Source organism: Maylandia zebra, linkage group LG2 (assembly GCF_041146795.1).
Source record: "Maylandia zebra isolate NMK-2024a linkage group LG2, Mzebra_GT3a, whole genome shotgun sequence".
Classification (NCBI taxonomy): domain Eukaryota; kingdom Metazoa; phylum Chordata; class Actinopteri; order Cichliformes; family Cichlidae; genus Maylandia; species Maylandia zebra.
The window spans coordinates 25,065,682-25,081,705 of record NC_135168.1 but is presented as its reverse complement, the minus strand read 5'-3'; the positions used below and the strand labels follow the sequence as shown (position 1 = coordinate 25,081,705).

The following is a 16,024-nucleotide window of genomic DNA, read 5'->3' as shown; positions in this document are numbered from 1 at the left end:
TGACGAGTCACATGCTCAGTTATAAAAATGAAATCCATTAAAAGCATTGGTTCCCAGGGTCAAGAGCTTACATTTTGTCTATCTGTGAGTTTCTGCAACAGCAAAAAGAAAGAATATCTTCACTTTATTTTTAATGCCCAGAAGAAGAGCATTTCACATGTAGAGGAATAAAAAAAGAGCTATTACACAAACCTGCACTGCATGTTTGCTTCTTTGTGTCTTTCTATATTTTTCTGTGCTTCTTACGAATCCCTGTTAATGACTGAAAACAAGCAGTTTCAAACTTTTGGTACCACTTTACAATAAGGCTCCCCTTATAGATGCTAATAAATAGTTTATAGCTATATTATTAATTAATCTGTAAATGCTTTATAAACCATTATTAATGGTTTATTATGCATTAGTTGAGGGTGAGAAAGAGGAAAAAAACTGACCGGTTTCTTGCCAAATAGTGAGCCAAATGTGTTCACCTATATATTTCATCTAGAGTTGCTATATTAAACATTTTAGACTAAGTTACTATCCCGTAAGCACAATCAGCATTTGTAAACATATTTTTTATCATATAAAATTGTACTTCAGAAATGCATTATAAATATCCACAACTATCAATCGGAGCTTTGTTGTAAAGTGTAAAGCATAAAACCATTTATTAATGAATAATAAATATTTATAAATGCCAAATGGGAGCCTTATTGTAAAGTGTAAAGCATGACACCATTTATTTATGACTAATAAACATTTATAAATGCCAAATGGGAGCCTTATTGTAAAGTGTAAAGCATAACACCATTTATTAATGACTACTAAACATTATAAATGACAAAAGAGAGTTTTGTTGTAAAGTTTAAAACATGTCAACATTTATTAAGGACTAATAAACATTTATAAATGCCAAATGGGAGCCTTATTGTAAAGTGTAAAGCATAACACCATTTATTAATGACTACTAAACATTTATAAATGACAAAAGATAGCTTTGTCGTAAAGTTTAAAACATGTCAACATTTATTAAGGACTAATAAACATTTATAAATGCCAAATGGGAGCCTTATTGTAAAGTGTAAAGCATAACACCATTTATTAATCACTAATAAACATTTATAAATGACAAAAGATAGCTTTGTCGTAAAGTTTAAAACATGTCAACATTTATTAATCACTAATAAACATTTATAATTGCCAAAAGTGAGTCTTAAATGTATAATGTCACCATTTATAACACTTAGACCTAAATTACAATCAGTGCTTGAAATAACATTTAACTACTGTCAAAAATGGCAATGTATTGTAAGAGTAACACATGTAAAATTAAATGTGTTTTTTAAAACACCAAACAGTCACACACTCCAAAAAAAGTTCATGCCAGACTGGTTCAAACTGGAAATATTTTTTGTATGTCCTTAAATAAGCGTCCCAGTGGTCCATCAGGGTGTCGCGAACCAAGCCAAGATGACCACTCAAGAACCATCAGGTGTTCCTCCAGCAACTTCTCAGTGTGATTTCCTCTTAGTCTACGGACATGTCCTTTGATGGTCATCCAAGCCCTTTCGATATGCTGTGTATGACTGCCAGATTGAGGATCTACAAACCACCTGCTGTGATTTACAGTGTAATGTCTGTACCCTATGTTTGTCAAAACATTCTTGTAGGCTCTCCACTCATCACTTATAATGGCACTACCCAACTTAACATGCTGTCTGATCAGAGGAACAAGGTGGCGCCTTGATCGTTTTTCAACAAGTTTTAACACGAGCCTTCGCCTTTTGTCTTTAATTCCCATCATTCCAAATACCCATTTCTTCCTTTTCCATGCATTTCCAAAGCGTCCACGTGCATACTGAAAACAAAAAGAATAAAATTAAACAGAATTAAAATGAAAAAGAATAAAATTAAATATCTACAAAGAAATATTCAAAAAGATGGTTGCTTCTACTAATTTTTTTTACTTATGGTAAAGGTTTCCATGTTTAGAGGACACAGTCAGATCTGCATTGATTCTAACAAACCTGTCTGAGAGTTTACCAACCTTTCGCTGATGACGGAGACAGCTTTCATCTATAACCACAAATTCTCTGTCACCACCAAGACGGTGTCCATTGTTTATTCTGTGTCTTTTAATTGCACGTATACAAACATGCCGAATGTGTCTTGCCATGCTACTTAGTGTTCTGGAGCTGCCAGCCATTTCATCATCGATCATATCTATTTGTCTGAGCCTGAGCCCTTGTGAAAATCTGTGATAGAAATTGAGGCAATTATTACTTACTGAGGCCCTAATTTTATTTCACAAGTCTCGTACTGGTGTTCAATTATGAAAGGTGCATTGCTATTAATGTCTACATCTACATATACCTGTAAATGAACTTCATCCAACTGAAAAGAGATGTTTTTGATTTCTCAAAGAGGGAGCCAGTTCTAATTGTTCTGGAAACTTTCCTATGACTTGCTCTTTTGCAGCACCTGAGAACATATCAATGAGTTAAGTAAAGAAATGGACCCTTAAACAAGAGCATTAATTGAAAAGATAATCACAAAATTAAGTATGAAGAAAATAATAATGAAAAGAGGTTAATGCTCCCTCTTGCATTGATAACCGAAATATTTTGTTATATTTACTACATGCACTACATTATCATGCATTATACATACCACATATATTGGTCTTTCTTCACCACGGAAATCATTTTCATCTTATGGTGACAAACAGGACATCTAAGCTTCTTTTTTAGCAGGTGTTTCTTCTGCAGCCATTTAATGAGCCTTAGTGCCTTATACAGTGGGGCAAAAAAGTATTTAGTCGGCCACCGATTGTGCAAATTCCCCCACTTAAAATGATGACAGAGGTACACTTCAACTGTGAGAGACAGAATGTGAAAAAAAAATCCATGAATTCACATGGTAGGATTTGTAAAGAATTTATTCGTAAATCAGGGTGGAAAATAAGTATTTGGTCACCTCAAACAAGGAAAATCTCTGGCTCTCACAGACCTGTAACGTCTTCTGTAAGAAGCTTTTCTGTCCCCCACTTGTTACCTGTATGAATGGCACCTGTTTGAACTCATCATCTGTATAAAAGACACCTGTCCACAGCCTCAAACAGTCAGACTCCAAACTCCGCCATGGCCAAGACCAAACAGCTTTCGAAGGACACCAGGAAAAGTATCGTAGACCTGCACCAGACTGGGAAGAGTGAATCTACAATAGGCAAGCAGCTTGGTGTGAAAAAAATCAACTGTGGGAGCAATCATCAGAAAATGGAAGACATACAAGACCACTGATAATCTCCCTCGATCTGGGGCTCCACGCAAGATCTCATCTCGTGGGGTCAAAATGATCATGAGAAGGGTGAGCAAAGATCCCAGAACCACACGGGGGGACCTGGTAAATGACCTGCAGAGAGCTGGGACCAAAGTAACAAAGGTCACCATCAGTAACACACTACAACGGCAGGGAATCAAATCCCGCAGTGCCAGACGTGTTCCGCTGCTGAAGCCAGTGCATGTCCAGGCCCGTCTGAAGTTTGCCAGAGAGCACATGGATGATACAGCAGAGGATTGGGAGAATGTCATGTGGTCAGATGAAACCAAAGTAGAACTTTTTGGTATAAACTCAACTCGTCGTGTTTGGAGGAAGAAGAATACTGAGTTGCATCCCAAGAACACCATACCTACTGTGAAGCATGGGGGTGGAAACATCATGCTATGGGGCTGTTTTTCTGCCAAGGGGACAGGACGACTGATCCGTGTTAAGGACAGAATGAATGGGGCCATGTATCGTGAGATTTTGAGCCAAAACCTCCTTCCATCAGTGAGAACTTTGAAGATGAAACGAGGCTGGGTCTTACAACATGACAATGATCCAAAACACACCGCCCGGACAACAAAGGAGTGGCTCCGTAAGAAGCATTTGAAAGTCCTGGAGTGGCCTAGCCAGTCTCCAGACCTCAACCCCATAGAAAATCTGTGGCGGGAGTTGAAAGTACGTGTTGCTCGGCGACAGCCCCAAAACATCACTGCTCTCGAGAAGATCTGCATGGAGGAATGGGCCAAAATACCAGCTACTGTGTGTGCAAACCTGGTAAAGACCTATAGTAAACGTTTGACCTCTGTTATTGCCAACAAAGGTTATGTTACAAAGTATTGAGTTGTATTTTTGTTATTGACCAAATACTTATTTTCCACCCTGATTTACGAATAAATTCTTTACAAATCCTACCATGTGGATTCATGGATTTTTTTTTCACATTCTGTCTCTCACAGTTGAAGTGTACCTCTGGTGCAAATTACTGACCTCTGTCATCATTTTAGGTGGGGGAACTTGCACAATCGGTGGCTGACTAAATACTTTTTTGCCCCACTGTATTTAGTTTGTTTTCCTTCTATTCTGGCGCGCAATCTCATTCCCAAAGACATTCTGGTGGAAAAAAATGAGTAATTTATTTTATTATCACCTCGAAACACCGTAAAATACTCTATGGGAGTCTAGTGCAAATCGGTTCAGAGTTAAAGAACTTCACATGCTATATAAAACAAGTCCTATAATCAAAAATAGTCCCACGCAAAAAAGAGGATTGTCTCACCTGTTATAATGTATCTCCGACTTTGTTATGTAGATCTAACCCGCTGGATTCATGCTAAAAAAAATATGTTCTGCTGCCAAAGGGAGGGAAAACGAATTTAATTTAAACGCAGAGGAGCTTATACAACCATCCAATCACAGTTAACTTTATTAAGGAAAGCCCCTCCTCTCAGAGCGCGACAGGCAGTGGAGCGCTCTGGAAGGTCAAGCCAAAGGGGCACGAACAGACACACTGAAGGCGCTCGTTCAAGTTGCTGCGCCATGGATGGAGCAGAAGATAAAAATTTGTGTGCGTCTGCGACTTACACAGTTAGCACACGTTCGAAGAGATACAAAAAGCAGAGACTGGATGATCTAGATTGCACTAAGCCAACGACGTCAGCAGTTACACATGAAGGTGAGTATAATGCTAGCTAGCTAGCTACCGAGCCATTTGGCTGCTAGCTACAGTGGCTAACTAACATCACATAACATGTGAATGGCTCTATTACTATTGGTTATTCCAAACGATTGATATCACTTAGTTGTATATTTTTAGTTTTGTTTATGTGCATCATTAAATTTATATTAAACACCCTGGTAAGGCAGTACACATAAGAATTATTTGCCTTGTTTTAGAAATGTCTGAACCACCACATGTGTATATAACATAATTTTTACAAAGTGGCTTTTTATAAATTCAAGTTGTAACCGTTTTTAATCAATATTTTATTTGAGTTTCCCAAGTTTAGATTATAAATTATTTTAGTATTGTAATTTAATAATTGTTTGTTCTTTAGATTCTTCTTCTAATCCTGCCCCTACTGCAACTGCCCTTCTTAACAAGGAGCGAGAGAAACTGACTTTTCTTAAGGAGGAACTGGAGCGCAACACCCTGATGGACCACTGGGACGCTTATTTAAGGACATACAAAAAATATTTCCAGTTTGAACCAGTCTGGCATGAACTTTTTTTGGAGTGTGTGACTGTTTGGTGTTTTAAAAAACACATTTAATTTTACATGTGTTACTCTTACAATACATTGCCATTTTTGACAGTAGTTAAATGTTATTTCAAGCACTGATTGTAATTTAGGTCTAAGTGTTATAAATGGTGACATTATACATTTAAGACTCACTTTTGGCAATTATAAATGTTTATTAGTGATTAATAAATGTTGACATGTTTTAAACTTTACGACAAAGCTATCTTTTGTCATTTATAAATGTTTATTAGTGATTAATAAATGGTGTTATGCTTTACACTTTACAATAAGGCTCCCATTTGGCATTTATAAATGTTTATTAGTCTCTCTCTCTCTCTCTCTCTCTCTCTCTCTCTCTATATATATATATATATATATATATATATATATATATACATACATAAATACACACATATATATATATATATATATATATATATATATACATACATAAATACACACATATATATATATATATATATATATATATACATATATATATATATATACATATATATATATATATATATATATATATATATATATATAGAGAGAGAGAGAGAGAGAGAGAGAGAGAGAGAGATGGATATATATATAGAAATACCACAAAGTAACGGACCACATAAAGTTAGAGAGCAGGGCTTCCAAATCAGCACAAAGACTGTGTGCAGAAAGCCTCGTGGTTTGGTTTCCACTGCTGAGATGCCTGTGTAAGTGTAATGTGTAGACGAAGTAATTTTTCTAAATCATGTATGCTTCATTGCCAAAAGTAGCTATTCGAGTATTAAATTCGGGTTTTCCAATAACTTTCACAACCACAGGTGCATAAAATCAAGCATCTAGACATTCAGACTGCTTCTACAAATACTTGTGAAAGAATCAGTCACTCTCAAGAGCTCAGTGAATTCCAGCGTGGTGACTTGTTTACCACCCGTGCAACAAGTCCAGTTGTGAAATTTCCTCACTACTCAATATTCCACAGTCAACTGTTAGTGGTATTATAACAAAGTCGAAATGATGGGGAATGACAGCCACTCAGCCTTGAAGTGGTATGGATTAAAACTGGCATGCCGCTCAAGTATATATGTGTGTGAAGGCAGACGAGTGAATACTTTTGGCAATATAGAGTACTTCAAGTGCAAACACAAATTACAGCAAAGCAAAGTGTTTCTTGTGTGAATATGAGTGATTTTTTTGTTTTGCAGACAGTGATCCTGTACTTCGTTAACTAGTTTTGGAGTAAATGCCAATTAAGAGTAATTTTCACAGTTTGTTTCTGCACAATTCTACCAGAAACTTTAAACATGAAAACGCTTGAGAGAGTCAGACAGATGATTTCACATTTGACTCTTGAATACTTTGGTATACAGAGGAGTTCCAGGTCAACTTAATAAGTGCACGGTATCCAGGTCCTGTGGCTGCAAAACAAGCCCAAATGATCATAATTCTACCACCGTGCTTGACCATTGGCATGAGGTATTTAGATAAATGTTTCCATTCATCTTTCAAAAGGACATTGGGCCTCATTTAAAAAAAGGTAGTAAGGCACAAATTGGTGCATAAATCATGTATACAAACATTTAATGAACAAATCAGTAATTTTGGACATGTCTCCTGTGTTTATTAGATAATTTCATTTAACTTACAGAAAGAAACAGTACAGAGTAGCAAAATGTATTTAAAAATGCATATATTATCCTGTAAAATGTTTACTATTAGCTCAAAATGGCCAATAGAGCGTGTCAGTTCTGTGTAATAATATCTGTATTCTGGTGCAGTATTGTTTCACGTAGATAGTGAAGATAATTTCAGTTCTATGGGTTAGTTTAATTTACAGCAACACATCATCTCTTATAAAGCAAAAGCATAGTGGCTGTGCTGTGAGGATGTCTTTATGTTTATGGGGATGTTATCATGGCCACAGAAAACCTGGGATACATCAAGGAAAGGTTTTCCTTGCTGAACTATTAAAGGAGTTATCATTAGAAGCTTCACAACATATAGCATCTCTTATTAAACACAAGGTGATTAAAAAGAAATGATTTGTCAATTGAGATGTTGACTTGCTGATTTGCTATTGCTACATCATCTGATCTCAGAATGGTATATGCCTATTGTTATTTTATATTATTTCTATCCGCAAAAACATCCCTTCATTTCCCATGAAACAAGCGCATAAACCTTTGAAACGTTTTTAATTCTGAAATGAAATTCTTCCAATTTAAGGTATTCATACACTTTTGGCAGTGTTTATAGTTTTTAAATTGAATTTTAGGCTTTGGTTTTGATGCTTTCCACAATTAAAGGGAAATATGTTGAGTGGTTTATGTTGCTGAATTTCCAATGCACTGCAAAAGACCTGCCTAGTAAACTTTGAAAAGCCAAGATCCTGACATAGGCCACATGTGGCTCCACAGAAGGTCTGAGATCATGCAGTTTTCATAGGCCTGTGTCCTTTGATTTGCTAAAATCAAAGACATGTATACATCAGAAGAGGAAGGGAGACTGAGAAAAACAAAGACACAGAGGCGAAAGAATGACGAGTGATAATACATTTGAGATGGAACAAGTGAGTGAGGCAGCTATTAAATTATTCTCTTTTGATTTACAATAATAAAATCATTTGATCACTGGAATATGTCCCCTTTTTTTTCGCCCCAACAGAAACTGTTCTTCTCCCTCCTAATGTCTTCTACTACAGATCTAAGGCTTTGACTCCAGGCGAAAGGGGACAGAATTAAGAATAAAACAATATTTGCTCCAAAGTTAGCACTGCTCAGCCCTGGAGGATGAACTGTAGCTGTATATTTGACTCCAAAGCCTTAAAGAATATGTTTCCCTTCCTTTAGAGCCACTCGAGATCCTCCTGTATGACCTACAAAACAAAGCATGCTGCCAAAAACCATGAAAGAATGAATTTAATTGAAGATAATTCAATAATTAGAATGTCAGTTTGCCTTGAAATCCTCAACTTCAAAGAACTCCTTTTTATGGTTGGTCATTTCATTTGAATTCATTATATTTTGTAACAGGAAGATTTCGTTTGAAGGGTTATTGACAGTGTTTGACAAAAACTGATGTAATTGTGTGTGTGTGCCTTTTCTTATTTTCTTATTATCACTGGATTGCATTTTGGTGTCAGCTCCAGGCCCAGACATCACTGCCCAGAGTAACTGGGCATTGTAGTTTTCATCAAATATTACTCAGATTCAGAGAGTTCATATAGCTCCAGCATGGTATATGTGAGATAACTTCTTACCTGAAATTCAGGTAAGAATTTCAGGTAAGAAATTCGGCAGGGGTCGGCAACCTGACACTCGGACCGGCGGCCGCCTCGGGTCTCTCCTCCTCCTGCCTCTCCTTCCCTCATCCACCCGCTGGCCTCTGTGGAAGCTCCGCCATAGCCACCACCAAACAACTGAGTTATTTTTACACATCGGCCAGCATCTGGCCCATCCACCACACCTCTCATTGTTCATCACGTTACAAAAAAAAAGAAATATCATCAGCCCATAAAAACGAAAAATCACCAAAAAAAGGGCCATAGTATGTGGCAGTGAAAGAACATGTTGACCTGAGTATTGCAGTAGCACACTGATGTGCTATTAATAATTTTTTTGTAAAACAATGGAGCTCTACGAAACAGAAGGAGAAGCTAAATCAGGCTTTCAGTACACAGGCAGAATTTAAAGTACACAAGGGGACGAGTTATAGCAGGGTCCATTAACTGCAGTTTTTGGTCTTTACATGGTCATTGCTTATTCATAAAATCTGGACTATCAACAAATGTGTCCAGAATGTCAGGTTCAAACTGTTCAATATCAGTTTAATTATTATAGCCAAACCTGAATGATGTAGGGCATTGGACTGAAAATGAAGCTGTCATAATTCAAGACAGCTGATTATGTTGTTTAGCATAGTGTGCCATTGTGGATTAAAACCTATATTGTATCCAAGATGCCTTGTAATGTCTCAACAGAAAGAGTAGCAGTGTAGAATTCATGTCACGGTCTACCACAGTGATCCCTTATTTTTGTGAGAAAGGGGTGGAGGTGGTGAGGGAAATAACCCAACAACATCTAAAATCAACTGTAAAATCAATCCAGCAAAGCATCACTGGGTTCCACCCAGCCTGCAGTCTCCACCATTTAGTCTCTGATGTGGACAACAAAAGACCCATGCTGCAGCAACCTCACAAGCCTGTGAAGGGTTGCATGATGATCTGGCGATCAAAGGCAACTGTAATCATTAATAACATTGACTCCCTCCAGACAGATCTAGCTGGTTGAGTCTCTTCTCTTGTCTTTCTGTCACTTTGGATGAAAGAAACTGGGAGTGAATTTGGACTTTTGAGGGGGTGAAAGCCTACCCCTGGAATGAGGCTTGTGTATAACAACACAAGAGATTCTTAGTGAAAACTGATGCCTAAAGAGGCTCTTTTTGTCGTGACTGTCTTGTTTTTATAATTATTGGAAGCCAAAATTATAATTAAAATTTGATTAGCCCACACATTTACCTCAGCTGCTATTGTCCATGTACATTGTTTTCTGGAAATCATTAGCTAACACCTACGTCCTAATGACATTATGCATGCTGTGAAAGTGAACTGTCACGATTTATAGGACAACAGTGTCCCAGTTCTGGTGAGATTTTGTGACTCCATAATTGCTTAACCTGTAATAAACAAAAATGTTATTTAGTCTGAGACCTGCATTAGCATCATACAAACTACTGTTCATGCTATTAAATGAAAACAAAAGTAATGGTAGGATAATCTCTGAGAATCAATTAATTCCATTAGCATTAACTATGCGTGTTGTTGACACTTTTTCAGCATACACTTGATTATGAAATATCCTCACAAAGGATCAAGAAAGTACCTTGACACCAAGATGACTCGTTCCACACAAAGCACAAGGTTTGATCCTGGGTATACCACATTTAACAGCTTAGTAATTTACTTCCTGCAGCACAGACAGTTTTATTGGAAGCAAGAGAGAGGTCTGAAGTACAAAAGCAGGTCAATGACTAAGAAAAGGAAGCGAGAAAGGTGGCCCCTCATTCAGCAACAGAGACAAGGGAGCTTGGGAGAAGGCGAGCAGTGAGCCTTATAAAAAGACTGTGCTGAATTAGCATGCAGCAGCAAAGAAAGTAAGATGGAAAGAAAATGGAAAGAGAGAAAGAACAAGAGAATGAGAGAAAGGAGAGGTTCTCTTTAACTGAGTTTTATAAAAACCTTATAAAAGACCTCTGTGTCTTTCCCACACAGGTCATCACAGAAAAGTCCTTTCCACTTGAAAAGGAGTTGGTGCTGAATAGACTCGAGGTCCTCTTCAGTTTGATGAAGAAACGTTTCTCCTTTTATTGGAGGAGGGCCAGAGACTCAAGTTCAAGAGAACGGTAATGAAGAAAAGACGGGTAAAGAAAGAGCAAGATGAAAAGAGTAGAAGAGAAACTGAAAAGCAAAAGAGGAAAACAAGAATCACAAAACTGGAAAATCTCAACAAAAGTAAAGAGAAATTGGACATAAAATCTATTTCTTCATTTTTCCAGCAAAGCCTTTTTTGTGACTGCAGCTTGTTACAGGAAAGAGATTCAAAAGTAAAATTTAAAACTGTATAGCGTAGTTGCAGTTATGGGATAGCAGAGACTTTGAGAATATGCTTGGCTGGCTAAGAATGTGGTTTCACAAATTAGAGCACCGTGAAATTTATTTTAAAAAAGTATTTGAATGCACCACACATGCACACCCTCACACAAACATTTAACGTGTTCAACATTGCCCATTCTTCCAGTTGTACACATTTTCATGCATATTTACTTATGCGGACATACAGGTCTCCTATCCCTTAAAAATTTGCATTAAACACCTTATAACGACAGGGAACATCCATTTTTTGACATTTAAGGGACACATTTGTAGTAAAAAAAGATGTCCTGAATGACTGCAGTGTGTATGAAAGCCATTTCATGAGATTTGACCTGATGGAAAATGCTTTGTAGATCACTAATGATGGAAAATGGTGGCAACATGGTGTGCAAAGCCTCTTTCGCTTTGTCTCCTTTCTTGGCTGTGGAAGACATGTCAAGAGCAAGCATTTTGACCTGACAAAGGGCCATTCAGATTTAAATATTTTACCCCTGAACGCCCACCCTGAGTTTATCTTTCAGATGATGTGAATGGCAGCATCCTTTTTGAAAAACTCTTTCATAAGTTGTACTTTTCAGTTGGTTGGAAATGTTAAAAGTGGACACAAAGTTCCCTCCAACTGAAAGCTTGCAAAGCAACAAAAAGACAGAAGCGGGGGTATGTGATATGAAATGACATGAAAATGGAAAAGGGAAGAATCTGTAATTTGGTTGGAAATATTTGCCTTTTTTTCCTATCATCTGCTGCTTTAAGCTCAAGAAACGCCAGTAACAGCTAATGCTGCATGCATGAAAGTCATGTATTACAGTCTTTATAAACATGCATATAGCCACCATGTCACCCAGTGGTATTGCACTCTACTTTTGAACCTGTCATCATGTTGTGTTTTGGAGCCAAAGGTGACAAATGTAAGCTAAGCTAAAGTATCACATAATGCAAGCATGCTAGGTTAGCAAGCTGTATTAATATACTCCACAGGTACAAAACTCAAACATGCATATCTGCAACATACTTGAAACATATTAGAATTGCAACTTGTTGGATGGTCTTTACTAGACAGTAAACAATATTATTCATCAGAAAATCTCAATAGTGGAGGTTACAAGGTCATTATCTCATCTTAGTATAGGTGATTAGTACCTGTTGACCAAACCAGTCTTCAACTTTTAGCCTTGCCAGGAACCAAAGGCATGAATCATCCACTGTTCAGTATGAATGGGGGAGTCAACATACTGTAGAGCAGGGGTCGGCAACCCTGGGTTAACTGATGGCACGACCGTAGCTGGACTGGCCATCGGCCCACCGGGCATGATTTTTTGTTTTTATGGGCTGATGATATATATATATATTTTGTAACGGCATGAACAATGAGAGGTGGTGGATTGGCCAGATACTGGCTGATGTGTAAAAATAACTCAGTTTGAAGGATGGTGGGTATGGCGGAGCTTCCAGAGAGGCCAGCGGGTGGATGAGGGAAGGAGAGGCAGGAGGAGGAGAGACCCGGGGCGGCCGCCGGTCCGAGTGTCAGTTGAACTGAATTTCAGGTAAGAAGTTATGACCTGCAGTCTATCTGGGTCAGATATAAACCAAGTTTAGTACTGCGTGCTAGCTAGCATGATGGAGTTTCTATACAGCTGGGTGGGTGCTGATAGTGAACTTTATTTTATTCATAAGGTTAGTTAGTAGAGTTGCCAAATGCTCCTTAAAAAATGGAATGGTCCCTCATTCAGAGAAAACATTACAGGTTTTGTATTGAGCTGAGAAGGAATGCAGTTTGTCCCGTACTTTAGCTATAATGGAAAAAGACACAAAGCTGGATTTATTCTGTGTGTTTACACTGCACAGCTGCCTCTTCTTCTCTCATTCTCTCCCCTCCCTCTCCTGTTCCTACTTCAATCATAAAACTGATCAATCATCAGCTGATTGGCTTTTCTCTCTTGTTTGTCTATCGCCCACTTTGCGCCAGAAAGAGGAAACCAGCGGATGTCACGTTAAACAACAGCAGCACATTTAAGCTTGATGAGCTGTTGTTAAAATTTATTTAATATTAATCTCTATTATCAGCTGATGTTTGCTGGAGCCACAGTAAATGCTGCTGCTCATGATATCGGTTTGGATATGTGGTGAGAGGGAAACATGAAGATGAAACCAGGAGATGTCCTTACTGAATCATCAGAGCTGAACAGGTGATGGAGAAACAGGTTTACCTTTTAGGTGACATGAATGAGTTGAATCAAATCAAATCAAATCAAATCACTTTTATTGTCACATCACATGTGCAGGCACACTGGCACAGCACATGCGAGTGAAATTCTTGTGTGCGAGCCCCACAAGCAACAGAGATGTGCAAACACAACAACACAAACGAGCAAAATACAAGAATGGCCAACCTGAAACTAATAAATATATGTACAATATATAATAGTGTATGCATTTCTGGATGTGTATACTAAATATTTTCCTACGTGTGTGTGTGTGTGTGTGTGTGTGTGTGTGTGTGTGTGTATACACATTTTTACAAATTAAATAGTAAAAAAAAATAAAATAAAATAAAAATAATAATAATAATAATAATAAAATATATAAAATATACAGAGTTGAATATGTGCAAAACAAGTGGCATTTATATACAGTGTGGAGTGCATAATGTTGAAGTTCCAGTAGTGAAGCTGAGGTGTCTATGACGTGTTCAGCAGTCTGATGGCCTGATGGAAAAAGCTGTCTCTCAGTCTGCTGGTACGGGACCGGATGCTGCAGAACCTCCTTCCTGATGGAAGCAGTCTGAACAGTTTATGGCTGGGGTGACTGGAGTCCTTGATGATCCTCCCCGCTTTCCTCAGGCAGCGCTTCCTGTAGATGTCTTGGAGGGAGGGAAGCTCACCTCCAATTATCCGTTCAGAGCACCGCACTACTCGCTGGAGAGCTTTGCAGTTGTAGGCGGTGCTGTTGCCATACCAGGTGGTGATGCATCCAGTGAGGATGCTCTCAATGGCACAGTGATAGAAGGTCCTGAGGATGCGGGGGCTCATGCCGAATCTTTTCAGTCTCCTGAGAAAGAAGAGGCGCTGCTGCGCCTTCTTCACTGTTTTGTTTGTGTGTACTGACCACGTAAGATCCTCAGCCAGATGTACACCAAGGAACCGGAAGCTGCTCACTCTCTCCACAGCAGCGGCGTTGATGGTGATGGGGGTGTGTACTTCTCTGCACCTCCGGAAGTCCACTATCAACTCCTTTGTCTTTGCGACGTTGAGGGTGAGATGGTTGTCTTGACACCAGTGGGTCAGGGCGCTGACCTCCTCCCTGTAAGCTGTCTCATCACCGTTGGTGATAAGACCCACCACTGTAGTGTCGTCCGCAAACTTCACAATGATGTTGGAGCTGTTAGTGGCTGTGCAGTCGTAGGTGTAGAGTGAGTACAGGAGAGGGCTCAGTACACACCCCTGTGGAGCACCAGTGTTCAGTGTGATGGGGGATGAGGTGATGCTGCCCAGTCTGACCACCTGGCATCTGTCAGACAGGAAGCTAAGGATCCAGCTGCAGAGGGAGCTGCTCAGTCCTAGATCCTGCAGTTTCCTGTCCAGCTTCGAGGGAACGATGGTATTGAATGCTGAGCTGTAATCTACAAACAGCATCCTCACATACGTGAAGGGAAGTTATGAACTGTTTCTGAGAGACAAATAACACCAGGATCCTTTTCTAAGTAGCTGACAGCTGGTAACTGTGCAGGGGCGGATCTAGCAAAGTTTTACCAGGGAGAAAGGTAGGACATTAACAGGGAGAGGGGGGCACAAAAAGTTGATTCTGTTCATCTGGACATAGTGTTTTGTGGGAGAAACATTAAGATTAAGGAACTGACCTCCCAGCCCATTGTTCCTTCAGTGGGCTGGATTCAGTCATAATGCAAATGTAATTTTTATAAGATTGGGGAAACCTGCAGTCAGCTGAGACTGAAGAAGTCACTTGGTTAATCTGCCTTTGTTAAAGCAGAAAAATTGTGTGTGTGTGATTTTATAGTGGCAAAAGCCTTTCTTAAAACAGTTTTCATTATCTGCAAAATTGCCATCCATGATTTTTATACCTACACTGCAGATGAGTGCTAAAGAACCTACCCATTAGTGATTTCTGCTGTGGCTCTATTAATTTCATTGCTTTTGATATTTAGCTTTTATAATTCTTTATTTGTTACATTCAGCTCAAAAGTAACTCACTTAAAGGGAAACAAACAACTAGATTTAAATGTGTTTTTTTTTTAATCAGCCTTTTATTTCATTCATGTTTTATCACTGAATAACTAATAGGCAATAAAGTGACTGTTATAGCAGAATCTTGATTTAACCCATCCACAGTTCATAACACAAAACAAAATCATGGCATTTTGTAAGCAGTATGTTCAAAGGTTTTGCTCAGTATTATTTTCTGACAACAAGGGAAAAAGTCTCATGTTTCCAGTTCTTTTGATATAAAAAGTGGATTGGGCTAGTTAGTATGAGCAGTGATAGCATCACAGACACAGAAGATCACCACCTACACAAACTCGCAAGAGACAGACCATCAGAAGAAAAAGACATCACAGTGTTAAATACCCACTGCTGTAGGGTTTTGCTACCAACGACAGAGCTAAAACTCTACAAGATGTAACACTATACAGTAACCTTAAACCTATAATGATGCGGAGAATGCCAGGTTTAGTGAAATAAGAAAGATAAATCCTCATTAACTGTATTGCACCAGAATTTTTCACCATTGCATATCCCCATATTATCTTATCTATTTTTGCCAAGCTATAATTAGGTTTCCACTTCATCCCTGCTGTATCTGGACCAAAATAG

At 38.4% G+C, this 16,024-nt stretch overlaps 1 long non-coding RNA gene across 1 annotated transcript; it reads right to left on the bottom strand.

Annotated features, from left to right (window-relative positions):
- Window positions 1–545: 545 nt before the first annotated feature.
- LOC143413693 (uncharacterized) lies at window positions 546–2,771 on the bottom strand. The gene is made up of 4 exons (XR_013094298.1): window positions 2,653–2,771; window positions 2,356–2,463; window positions 2,030–2,237; window positions 546–1,840 (listed from the first exon to the last, which is right to left on the bottom strand). It is a non-coding gene; the product is annotated as an uncharacterized LOC143413693 (long non-coding RNA).
- Window positions 2,772–16,024: the final 13,253 nt, after the last annotated feature.